Source organism: Macaca mulatta, chromosome 20 (assembly GCF_049350105.2).
Source record: "Macaca mulatta isolate MMU2019108-1 chromosome 20, T2T-MMU8v2.0, whole genome shotgun sequence".
NCBI lineage: Eukaryota > Metazoa > Chordata > Mammalia > Primates > Cercopithecidae > Macaca > Macaca mulatta.
The window spans coordinates 53,712,305-53,724,962 of NC_133425.1; positions in this window are offsets into that span (position 1 = coordinate 53,712,305).

Below are 12,658 nucleotides of genomic sequence, written 5' to 3' on the forward strand. Positions count from 1 at the left end.
CACCGTGCCTGGCCTCACTTTCCTTCACTTTCTCCTTTTTTTTTTTTTTTTGAGTCAGAGTCTTGCTCTGTCGCCTAGGCTGGAGTGCAACGTTGCAATCTCAGGCCTCACTGCAACCTCCGCCTCCCAGGTTCAGGCAATTCTCCTGCCTCAACCTTCTAAGTAGGTGGGATTACAGGTGTGCACCACCATGCCCGGCTAAGTTTTGTAGTTTTAGTAGAGATGAGGTTTCATTATGTTGGGCAGGCTGGTCTCAAACTCCTGACCTCATGATCTGCCCGCCTCGGCCTCCCAAAGTGCTGGGATTACAGACGTGAGCCACTGTGCTCAACCTCTCCTTTGCTTTCCTGCTCTCTTCTCTCTTCTCTCTCTCTCTCTCTTTCCCCTTTCCTCCATCTCCCCTTACTTTTCCTCCTCCTTTCCTCCCACCCTCGTCCCCTCATCCCACTCTCTCCTCAAGCTCTCCGGCACTCCTAGCCTCATACCCATCCTGTAGGCATCTCCCCAAGTTGTTCCACCAGCTCCTCAGACTGCCCCCAGCCACCCTGCTCCTCCCCAAGTGCTCCCAGTCCCATTGGTGACTCCTCCAGACCCCTCCATTGCTCAAGTCAGAACCCAGGGTTCATCCTGAGCTGGTCAGTCGACTCAACCCTTGGGCCCATTACTGGCCAGGCTCGTCCACCTCCTCACCTTCGCCAGGTCCCTGCTGGCTACTCTCTTTCTGTCCCTGCTCCTGACTTCCACCTTCTCCAAAAATTGCCTCCTAAGGGCTAACATGGGACCGTGGGTGAGGGCCTGGTGCTTTCTGGATGAAGCCCCTGCTCTGGAGCAAGACCTGTTGGCCCATCCCCACCCAGCCAAGCACCCACACCACTCCCGCACGTCTGTGGTAGGCCTGGTCTCCCCAGGCCTCTGCACGTGCTGCCTGCTCTGCCTGGGAAGCCCTGTCCCTCCTCTCACCCCCGGCATAGGCACACACTCTGTCCCAGGCAACTCGGCGGACCAGGAGCTCCCCCTCTCCATAGCCCCTGAGTTGTCCCTCTGTGCTCCCCGTTTCCTGCCCGCTTCCCTCCAAGGGCAGGTCCCTGTCCAGCACAGAACGTCACACTTCAATGTGAGGGACTTGACCCAGGTTAGGAGTAAGAAATCCAAGTAAAGGCCAGGCTCGGTGACTCATGCCTGCAACCTCAGCGCTTTGGGAGGCTGAGGCAGGAAGATCACTTGAGGCCAGGAGTTCGGGTCCCGCCTGGGCAACACAGCAAGCCTCATTCCTACCAAAAAGAAAAAAGAAAAAAAAAATTAACTGTTTGCACTGGTACACATCTGTAGTTCCAGCTTCTCGGGAGGGTGAGGTAGAAGGATCGCTTGAGCCCGGGAGGTGGAGGTTGCAGTAAGCTATGATTCAGCCTGGGCAACAGAGAGAGACCCTGTCTCTAAAAATAAATAAATAAATAAAAATTTAAAAATCCAGGTAAAGACTGGCTAGGAGGAATCCCTAATAGAGCCAAGAAGCGGCCACCGATGTGGAACCCCAGAAGAGCAGAGCTGGGGAGGTCTCTGACATTACAAGCCCAACCCCTTCACACCTCGGCTGGGGAGGCTTCTCTCCTGTCCCAGGATCCTAGGCAGGTACCCCTAGACCCACGGGTGCTGGGCTGTTTGCTGTGAGGCACTCCCTGAGGCGGAAGCACCGCTGCTGGTCGGGCCACTCCGAGGGCAGTCCGAGGCCGGCAGCCTGTAGTCTCTGCCGTTGTTTGGACCATCTTGCCCATACACTGAAAGAGAAGGATGATAATCTCCCTGTACTCGGCCCCTTCCCCTGCCAGAAGGAGCCGATGCTGCAGAAGAGAAAGGGGGTCTTTATGCCCGCAGGCAGAAGGGCACCGCTCCCCTCCTGGTCCCCCCAGGATGACCTCTGTTGAAAGGACTCTTTGTGAGGCTCCCCGAGTCTGGCCAGGGCTGACACAGAGTCCTCCCCAAGTGGGGGGTGGCGGCAGCCAGCTGGGGGGCTCTGTCCGGGTGAGGTCACAGGGCATGGCTGGGGAGGCCTCCGAGCCTTAAGACCTGAGGAAGAGGCCATCTGACGGCAGGAAATGAGAGAGGACACGCCCCCCACAGCATGTAGGAGTGAGGTTAGACTTGCTGCTGCCTGGGTCCAAACTGGCCCTGGTCTCTCAGCAGCTACTGCAGAGTGGGTTCCTTGTGGAATTGGTCACACAGGAGGCGATGCCCACCCCACCTCCTTGTCACCTACTCTCCCCTCACTCACTATGTTTCGTTGTTTGTTTGTTTTTCTAAAGATGGGGGCTCCCTATGTTGCCCAGGCTGGTCTTGAACTCCTGAGCTCAACCATTCCTCCCACCTCAGCCTCCCAAAGTGCTGGGATTACAGGCATGAGCCACCACGTTCGGCCACGCTGTTTGTTTTTGTTTTTGTTTTAAGAGACAGAGTCTTACTGGAGTGCAGTGGCACAATCACAGCTCACTGCAGCCTCGAATTCGCAGGCTCAAGTGATCCTCCCACCCCAGCCTCCTGAGTAGCAGGGACTACAGGCATGTGCCATTGCAATGGATATTTTCTCTTTCTTGAATCAACTGGCACATGCCCACTCCCAGGGACTTTGCAAATGCTGTTTCTTCTACTTAGAATGCTATTCTCTGAGATGTTGGAGTTGCTCATTACTTTCTCAAAGGGGCCTACTCAGCCCACTCCCCATTCGATGCCCCCTCCTGGCTCTTTCCTTTGCCCTGTCACCTTCCAGCCTACCATGTCATAGATCATGCCTGGCCCCTCATCCCCCATCTAGAAGTTCAGTGAGGGAAATTCCATTCACTTATTTCACATCCCAGGGCCTGACATCCAGTGAACATTTGTCTGAATGAACAAATAGATCATTTCCTTTAATTAATCCCTTCTCCCACCCTGAGACGGAGGCACAATGATTCCTTTACAGACGAAGGCTCTGGGAACTGAAGGATGTTTCCCAAGTTACACAGTGAGAAGGAGCTAGAATTGGGATCAGATTCGGGGCTGTCTGCCCCCCTCCCCCCACATGGCTTTCACCAATGTGCTTCCTACCTCCCTGGTGACAGCCACACACACACACCATGCCCCCCTGCCTGGCTAGGCTCCAAAGAGAGAAGGGCTTGTCCCTTAGGGAATGTTCCCAAAGATGCCTATCAGAGGCAGCTCTGAAGTTCAGGACCACCCAATCCCTCCCTTGCAGGGTGAAAGGATCACAACCCCAGGTCCTCAGGCAGAGCCCAGCCTGCAACCCTGCCTTCCTAGGAGAACAGGAGAGCAGCCACATCCGTCCCCAACCTCACCCCTGCAAGCCTGACACTACCAAGCTTCGTGCCAGCAGGCCAGGCTTTGACTCTCTGCAATCTCAGCACCTCACCTGTCAAATAGGGCAGTGCCACCTGTCCAGCAGGTGCATCTTTGAGGAACAGGTAACAATGTACAGGAAGGGGCCCCCAGGACCTGAGCTGCAAAGCTGCAGGCATAAATGTCACCCCTGCCCCGCTGCCAAGGCTGGAAGCCGGCAGGAAATGAGGAATGGGAGTGCCAGAAAAGAGCTCACCCCTGCCCCACTCCCCCAAAGCTGGAGGAAAAGGCTGAGCGAGGGGCCGCCAAGGCCATGAGTCAGCCTCCCCTGAAAAGCCAGGCAGGAGCCCAGGTCCTCCTCCATGGGTGGGGAGGGTCTCCCTGGGGAACAGCAAAGCCACCCGGGCCAGGAGCCATGTGGTATTCATCTCTCTCAAGCCTATGGAAGGGTCTAGCGTGATGCTGACAGCAGCCAGCGGGACTGCACTGGCCCCTCGAAAAGGGGATTTCCTTACAAAGGCCAAGCTTGGTGCCCCCTTGGGGGCCACCTACCCCTTTGTCTCAGACTACTTGGCATGGCCCCCTCCATCCTGCCGCCCCATCCCCCGGCAGCCCCCACAGTGCCCAAAGGGCCCCTCTGAGCCAAGGACAGGGCATCAGAGAACAGCAAGGCAGTCCCTTCCCGGTGCAGATGGGGAAATCGCCCCCGGGGGCAGCACTGAGCTGCCTGGGGCCGCACGGCCAGCTAGTGGCAGGGCTGGAGATGGGGCCCAGCTTAGCCTGGCCCCAAGGCCTGGCTCTTGGCTCTGCTCTGAAGACAACTCACTCAGGCGCATCCGACCCCTGGGCAGCTGGGTTGAACCCTCTGGCACAGGCAGGCTCTGACCCCAGAGTGGGGACACTATTCATTGCCCCGTTTCATCCGATCTCTCTCTAACCCCCACCCACCCCTTGCTCCAGCCACAGGAACTTCTTGCAGTTCCCTCAAACTGGCCAGGCTCTCTCCAGCCTCTCCAGCTCCAGGCCTTTTCTCTCTCTTTCTTTTCTTTTCTTTTCTTTCTTTCTTTTTCTTTTCTTTTTTTTTTTTTTTTTTTTGAGACAGAGTCTTGCTCTGTCACCAAGGCTGGGGTGCAGTGGCATGATCACTGCTTATGCAGCCTTGACCTCCCAAGCTCAAGTGATCTTCCCTCCTCAGCCTTCCAAATAGCTCGGACTACAGGTGTGCCACCACACCCAGCTAATTATTTTATTTTTTGTAGAGATGGGGTTTCACCATGTTGCCGAGGCTGGTCTTGAACTCCTGGACTGGAGAGATCCACCTGCTTTGGCCTCCCAAAGTGCCAGGATTAAAGGCACAAGCCACAGTGTCCGGCCCCTCCAGGCCTTTGTCCATGCTGTTTCTTTTGCCTAGAAATGTGTTTCTTCTCCTTTCCCTGGTCAGCTTGTACCCACCCCTCAGCTCTCAGTGCAGACAGTAGACATGGCTTCCTCCGAGAAGTGCTCCCTCTTTCCTCCCACCCACCCTCACGAAGGTGGGGTTACAAGCCCCTCTCTGGACTCCCATTCAACAGGAAACTACTTGCAGGGCCCATGGCTCAGCCCCAGATCCCAGCAGCACAGCCGGTACACAGCAGTGGCTCACTGTTTGCTCACTGAGGGAACCAGTGAACAAGAAGGAATGGGCAGCACTCACGGTGGAGGGGCTCCAAGATGACAGCAGGGGCAACCCCCTCCTCTCCCACTCCCTCCTCTGGCCACTCCAGGTGCTGGGGAGCTGGAAGGGAGACTGAGGGGGCAGGAGCTGCCACTGTCACCCTGACTGTGGTCTCCCCTTGGAAGGGCCAACTCCACCCTCTGCTCGTCAGACTCTTTCTCACTTCTGCTCCAGAGCCCCTGCGGCTCACCTCTTCACTCTCTATTTTCCTCTTCAAATTCCAGAGAGAGGAATCCGACAGCCGTGGCCTGGCACTGGCCGGCCCAGGAGATCATCTTGCAATCATCTTCACCCAGCAGCCCAGGGCAGGTCCATACCCCAGGGTGATTCACTCAGAAATCCACTCATTCTTTCATCCCTGTGCCAGGCACAGTCCTCGGGGCAGGGGATCCAGCAGGGAAGAAACAGATGGAGCCCTGCCCTCCCGGGGCAGACAGTCCAGGAGACTCTTCTCTCCTCCCCACGTTTCTAGGAGCCTCAGTCTTCCTGCCTGGTAAAGATTTCTTCATTTCTCCTCTCCTCGCCACAAAACCCTTCTATGCAACAGAGACACAGTCGGGGGCCCAAGAAGGAGGCCAACCACGAGGACCACATGAGGACCCTAAGACAATGACAACGATGGTTACCATGACAACACTCACCGTGGGCTGAGTCCTGCCTCAAGCCCATTCCATCTGCTATCAGTGAATCCCCGCCATGCCCTAGGAAGCTGCACGTGGCTGTTATTCCCATTTCTGTGAAACGGGAAAGTACAGTGAGGTTAGTGTCACATCCTCAGGTCGCAGGGCTCAGGTTGGTAAGCACCGGAGCCAGGTTTAGTCCAAGTCATCACATCCTGAAGGGAATGGCTGAGCCACTGAGCCACTTGGTTTTTCCCACTCAGAAGGGCACATCCATTGGTTCATTGCCCTGCAATGATCCTGCACCATCGGAGGTGGAAGGCCTCCATTCAGCCTGCCTTCTGGACCGAAGAAGGTGTTGGGCAGGGCCTGCCTGGAAGAGGGGGACAATCACCACCCTTGCCTAGCCAGCCCTTTACGAGGAGAGACACCACCCTCCCCCAGCAGCCCAGCCTCAGTCTCAGGGACCTCTTTTCCTTCTCCACTGTTGCCAGTGGCACAGGGGCCAGTGCCAGGAGCTGTGCCCACTTTACCATCCCATGCTCAAGACACCAGCTCTATTTCCTGCAACCCCCACCTCTGGCCTCTGGCCTCCCTGGCCCGTCTCTATCCTCTGCAGCCTGCATTGCAGCCAGGGCGCCATCCTGCTCCCCAGCGCCCCCTGTGGCCGTGTGGGCTGCCCTCTTCAGGCTCACCCCACTGTTGGGCCCGACAAGGCCATCCATGTGTCCCAGTTGGAAGCTAGTGGTCAACTCAAAATAACTACTCCCCTCCATTCTGACACAACTGTCTTCCCCAGAAGGACGACAGCTGCAAGGGATTAGAGCTGGGGACAGAAGGAGAGAACCCCCCACCCACAGCCCCAAGCCCACGGAGCTGGAGCAGGTGGCAGCGGCATGGGGTGAGGAGCCTGCTCTGCTCCCGCGTCTAGTGCTGCCCTGTCTTCTGGAACAAGTTCCTCTGCCCCCGGAACTGGAGAAGGTGAAAGAGGGGGTCTGGAGGGTACAGCCTCTCCTACCCCAGCACCCCAGCCTGGCCCACCTGTCGCTGGCACCCGCCTCCAAGACTGGGGCTGCAGCCTGGAAATTGATGGGAAGAAATCACGTGCTCCTGCTTACCCAACAACTGGCTGTCCCAAGCCTGGACCTCTTGATTCACTCCACCTTCCCCCCACAGTCTGGTGCCACACCTCCTAGTCCTTCCTCCACAAAGCCTTCCTCCACATCACCACCCAAAGTCCAGAATCACACAGTTCACCCACCCCCATACTCTCTCTAACCATATTTCTAGAGGGGAAGAGTTCCCTGGGTGAGGATGACACTCCTGTCCCTTTCCTGGGAAAGCTTGATCACTTTCTCCCTCTAGGTCACAAGGGTTTTCAGGGCCACATTTTCAGGCCACCTCCCAAGCACATATGAAGAGAGGTGGCATCAAAACAGACCTCCACCTGGCAGGTAGCCCTTGACCTTCCCGCCTTTACTGAGCCTTTTTCCTCCCCCTCATCCTTCTAGCTTTAAGAAAACATCGGCTGGGTGAGGTGGCTCCCACCTATAATCAAAGCCCTTTAGGAGGGTGAGGTGGGAGGATTGCTTGAGGCCAGGAGTTCAAGACCAGCCTCGTCAACATAACAAGACCTCATCTCTACAAAAAAAATTTAAAAACTTGGCAGAGTATGGTGGTACATGCCTGTATTCCCAGCTACTCAGGAAGTTGAGGTGGGAGGATTGCTTGAGCCTAGGAGTTTGAGGCTGCAGTAAGCTGCCATCGTGCCACTGTACTCTAGCCTGGGTGACAGAGCAAGACCCTGTCTCTAAAAAAAGGAAAACTTCACATTATATGCACTTTTAGCAAACCACATATCCTTTTAGGAACTGAGATGAGATACACATTAATAAATTAATAAATATTACCTGCTTTCTCCAGACTATGCCTTAATGTATCTTTTCCTCTCCTTGCTCAAGGGCACTTGGGGTCTGAGGAGAGGGGCAGGTACTGAGACGGGGGGGGACTGGGTGCTCCTCTAGGACCTGAGCCACTCAGGTTTTTGTAATCAGCTGCTACCTGAGGAACCACCTGAAACTTCATGGCTTAAAACCACCATCGTATTTGCTCCCAATTCTTGCCTTTTTTTTTTTTTTTTGAAATGGAGTTTTGTTCTGGTTGCCCAGGCAGGAGTGCAATGGCACAATCTCGGCTCACTGCAATCTCCGCCTTCGAGATTAAAGCAATTCTCCTGTCTCAGCCTCCCAAGTAGCTGGGATTACAGGTGCATGCCACCATGCCCGGCTAATTTTTGTATTTTTAGTAGAGATGGGGTTTTATCATGTTGGCCAGGCTGGTCTCAAATTCCTGTTCAGGTAATCTGCCCACCTTGTCCTCCCCAAAGTACTGGGATTACAGGCATGAGCCACCGCACCTGGCCTTGTTTGTTGTTGTTGTTGTTGTTTAATTTTTATTTTTATTTTTATTTTTTTGAGACGGAGTCTCACTCTGTTACCCAAGCTGGAGTGCAGTGGTGCAATCTCAGCACACTGTAACCTCTGCTGCCCAGGTTCAAGCGATTCTCCTGCCTCAGCCTCCTGAGTAGCTGGGATTACAGATGTGCACCACCACGTCCAGCTAATTTGTGTGTGTGTGTGTGTGTATTATTATTATTATTATTTATTTTTTAAAAAATAGAGATGAGGTTTCCCCATGTTGGCCAGGCTGGTCTCGAACTCCTGATCTCAAGTGATCCACCTGCCTCCCAAAGTGCTGGGATTACAGTCGTGAGCCACTATGCCTAGTTCCCTTTTGGCTGAACTCTCTGGGCAGTCTTTCTGCTGGGCTGGCTGGTGACCACCTGTGTACCTGTATTCACGGATAACTGAAGCCTCCACATGCCTCTCCCTGTGGTCTCCTGACATGATCTGTAGGGTAAGTCTAAGGTAGCCAGACTTCTTTTTTGTTTGTTTTAGACACAGGGTCTCACTCTGTCATTTAGACTGGGGTGCAGTGGCACGATCACGGCTCGCTGCAACTTCAACCTCCTAGGCTCAAGCAATCCTCCCAGCTCAGCCTCCGAAGTAGTTGGGTCTACAGGCACATGCCACCACACCTGGCTAATCTTTTTTTTTTTTTTTTTTTTTTTTGAGACAGAGTCTCATTCTATCACCCAGGCTGGAGTACAGTGGAGCGATCTCAGCTCACTGCAACCTCTGCCTCCCATGTTTAAGCTATTCTCGTGCCTCAGCTTCCCAAGTAGCTGGGTTCACAAGAGTGTACCACCACACCCGGCTAATTTTTGTAAAAAAAAAAAATAAAAAATAACAATAATAATAATAATTTTAAAAATTATTTGTAGAGACAGGGGTCTCCCTATGTTGCCCAGGATGGTGTCAAACTCCTGGGCTCAGGTGATCCTCCAGCCTTGGCCTCCCATAGTGCTAGGATTACTGGTGTGAGCCACCATGCCCGGCCTATGCTAGCCAGACTTCTGATGTGGCTGCTCAGGGCTTCTGAGAATACAAAAGCAGGAGCTGCTAGGCCTCCTGATGGCTTAGGCTGGGACCTGGCACAGAATATCACTTCCGCCATGTTCTGTAGTTAAGCATGTCATGGGGCCAGCCCAAACTCAAGGGAAAATACATGAGGCGAGACATGAATACTAAGGGGCTGCATTCATTGGGGGTCAACAAATTGACAGACTATAATGACATACATGGAACTGAGCGGTGCATGAAAAATTCTAACAATGGTAATTTGGGGCCGTGGGAATAAGGGTACTTTGTGCTTTCCTATTTTTATGTTTGAAAACAGACAGGAAATAAAGGGGAGGCTCAAACAAGGCATCTAGCTCAGCATCTGAGCAGAGCTGTCTCAGGCAGCTGTCACTGCAGGCCCCCTCGGTCCCCAGGGAGTTAGGGCCTCCTGGGGCCCCAACATGGGAGAGAGCAGGGGAGCTGTCCCTGACTGTCAGGGCCTATCAGGGTGGCAAAGGGGCCCTTGTGCTGGGCCTGTCATTCACAACAGGCCTGATATGAGACATCGTGTGTGAGTGAGGTTACTCAGTGGCCAAGGCATCCTGTCAAAGCCAAAGAAGGTAATGTGTGTCACTCGTCACATAGGTCTCAGCTCGGGCCCCATTCCTGAGGCTCAATGCCTATAATGCACCTTAAGTGTTTATTTATTTATTTATTTTTGAGATAGAGTCTCACTCTGTCACCCAGGCTGGAGTGCAGTGGCGTGATCTTGGCTCACTGCAACCTCCGCCTCCCAGATTCAAGCGATTCTCCTGCCTCAGCCTCCCAAGTAGCTGGCACTACAGGCATGTGCCACCACGCCCAGCTAATTTTTATATTTTTAGTAGAGATGGGGTTTTGCCATGTTGGCCAGGTTGGTCTCAAACTCCTGACCTCAGGTCATCCACCTGCCTCAGCCTCCCAAAGTGCTGGGATAACAGGCATGAGCCACTGCTCCTGGACTGTTTTGATATTTTTAGAGATGAGGTCTCACTCTATGACCCAGGCTAGAGTGCTGTGGCATGATCAGAGCTCACTGCAGCCTCAGACTCCTGGGCTCAAGTGATCCTCCCATCTCAGCCTCCTGAGTAGCTGGGATCACAGGCATGTACCACCATGCGTGGCTGTCTTGTTTTTCAATGGATCTTCTAATCTCTTCCTTCTAAAGAGTGGTCCATGGACCAGCAGTGTGGGTATGACCTGTGAGCTCATTAGAAATGCAAAATCTAGGGTCTTATCCCAGACCTGCTGAGTCAGAATTTGTATTTTAAGGCCGGGCGTGGTGGTGCACACCTGTAATCCAAACACTTTGGGAGGCCGAGGAGGGTGGATTGCTTGAGGCCAGTAGTTCGAGACCAGCGTGGGTAATATGGTGAAACCCATCTCTACTAAAAATACAAAAAATTAGCCGGGCCTAGTGGCAGGCACCTGTAATCCCAGCTACTCAGGAGGCTAAGGCAGGAGAATTGCTTAAACCTGGGAGGTGGAGGTTGCAGTGAGCCAAGATCATGCCATTGCACTACCGCCTGGACAACACAGTGAGACCCCATCTCTAAAAAATAAATAAATAAGAATTTGCATTTTAATAACATCCCTAGGTGATTCCTATGCATATTAATGTTTGAGAAGCCCACTCAAACCAGCTTATTAAGGTCACCATTATACTATATTGAATTTTTTTGGTGGTGGTGATAACATCTCATTGTGTTCAATGCAAGCATTGAAAACAGCATTGTCCAGTAGAAATTGCCTTTACCTGCACTGCCCAAGGTGGGAGTCGCTAGCCATGTGTAACTACAGAACACTTGAAATGTGTCTAGTATGATAGAACTGAATCTTAAATTTTATTTCATGTTAATTAATAAAATCTTAATTTAAGGCTGGGTGCAGTGGCTCACACCTATAATCCCAGCCCTTTGAGAGGCCATGGTGGGAGGATCACCTGAGGTCAGGAGTTCGAGACCAGCCTGGACAACATCGTGAAACCACGTCTCCACTAAAAATACAAAAATTAGCCGGTTATGGTGGCGGGCGCCTGTAAACCCAGTTACTTGGGAGGCTGAGGCAGAAGAATCGCTTGAGCCCAGGAGGCAGAGGTTGCCATGAGCTGAGATCATGCCTCTGCACTCCAGCCTCGGTGATAGAGCAAGACTGCATCTCCAATAAATAAATAAATGAAAATAAATTTTAATTTAAGTAGCCACACAGCTAATGGCTACCATATTAGATGGCATGAATTAAAAATCTATTTGTGTTTTGGCCAGCCATGGTGACTCACACCTGTAATCCTGGCACTTTGGGAGGCTGAGGCAGGCAGATCACCAGGTCAAGAGATCAAGACCATCCTGGCCAACATGGTGAAACCCTGCCTCTACTAAAAATGCAAAAAATTAGCTGGGCATGGTGGCACTTGCCTGTAGTCCTGGCTACTTGGGAGGCTGAGGCAAGAGAATTGCTTGAACCTGGGAGGTGGAGGTTGCAGTGAGCCGAGATGGTGCCACTGCACTCCAGCCTGGGTGACAAGAGCGAGACTCTGTCTCAAAAAAAAAAAAAAAAAAAAATCTACTTTGTGTTTTAATGGCTCATAAACTGCCTGGGTGTGATGGCTCATGCTTGTAACCCCGACATTTTGGGAGGCTGAGGCAGGCAGATCACGAGGTCAGGAGTTCGAGACCAGCCTGGCCAACATGGTGAAACCTCATCTCTACTAAAGATACAAAAAATTAGCTGGGCGTGGTGGTGCGTGCCTCTAATCCCAGCTACTCAGGAGGCTGAGGCAGGAGAATCACTTGAACCTGGGAGGCGAAGATTGCAGTGAACTGAGATCACTCCATTGCACTGCAGGCTGGGTGACAGGGTGAGGCTCTGTTTCAAAAAAAGAAAGAAAGAAAAGAAAGAAAGGAAGAAAAGAAGAAAGGAAGAAAAGAAGAAAGGAAGAAAGGAAGAAAATTGCCAGCAGCCTGGCCCCTCCTCTGTCTACGGGGGGATTTGCATGGCCCCTGTACCCCTTGTTACAGTTTTACAGACAAGGCAGGAAAGATTGTGTCACTGAGTGCCACGGAGCCTCAGGAAGCTCCACCTCCTCCACGTCCTTCTTTGAGGTTGCTGGGATTTCCTGGGGTGGTGGTGGCCTTGGGGTGGAGTTAGGAAAGGGGCTTTGGGTACAGAGCATCTTTCTCCCTCCTGCCCCTCTGCCAGCATGCTGACCAAAGTGATCACAGCCTTCTGGGAATGAATCTCTGCTCCCCTATCATTAGTACAGGGATCTCAGCAATACCTTTCCATTAGTGAAATGAGTCAAATTCAAAATAAATGACTGGCTAGAATCGTTATATGGGTACCTCTGTCACCATTAAAATGGGACATAAGAATTGGGTGAGCCCAGGCTTGTAAGAGTTTTGGGACATCTTAGTGCAGAACTCCTGTAGGACTCACCCCTCGCTCCCACCCACCCACACACTTAAGAAGGAATTCCCACCTGGTACTGCTCTCTCATC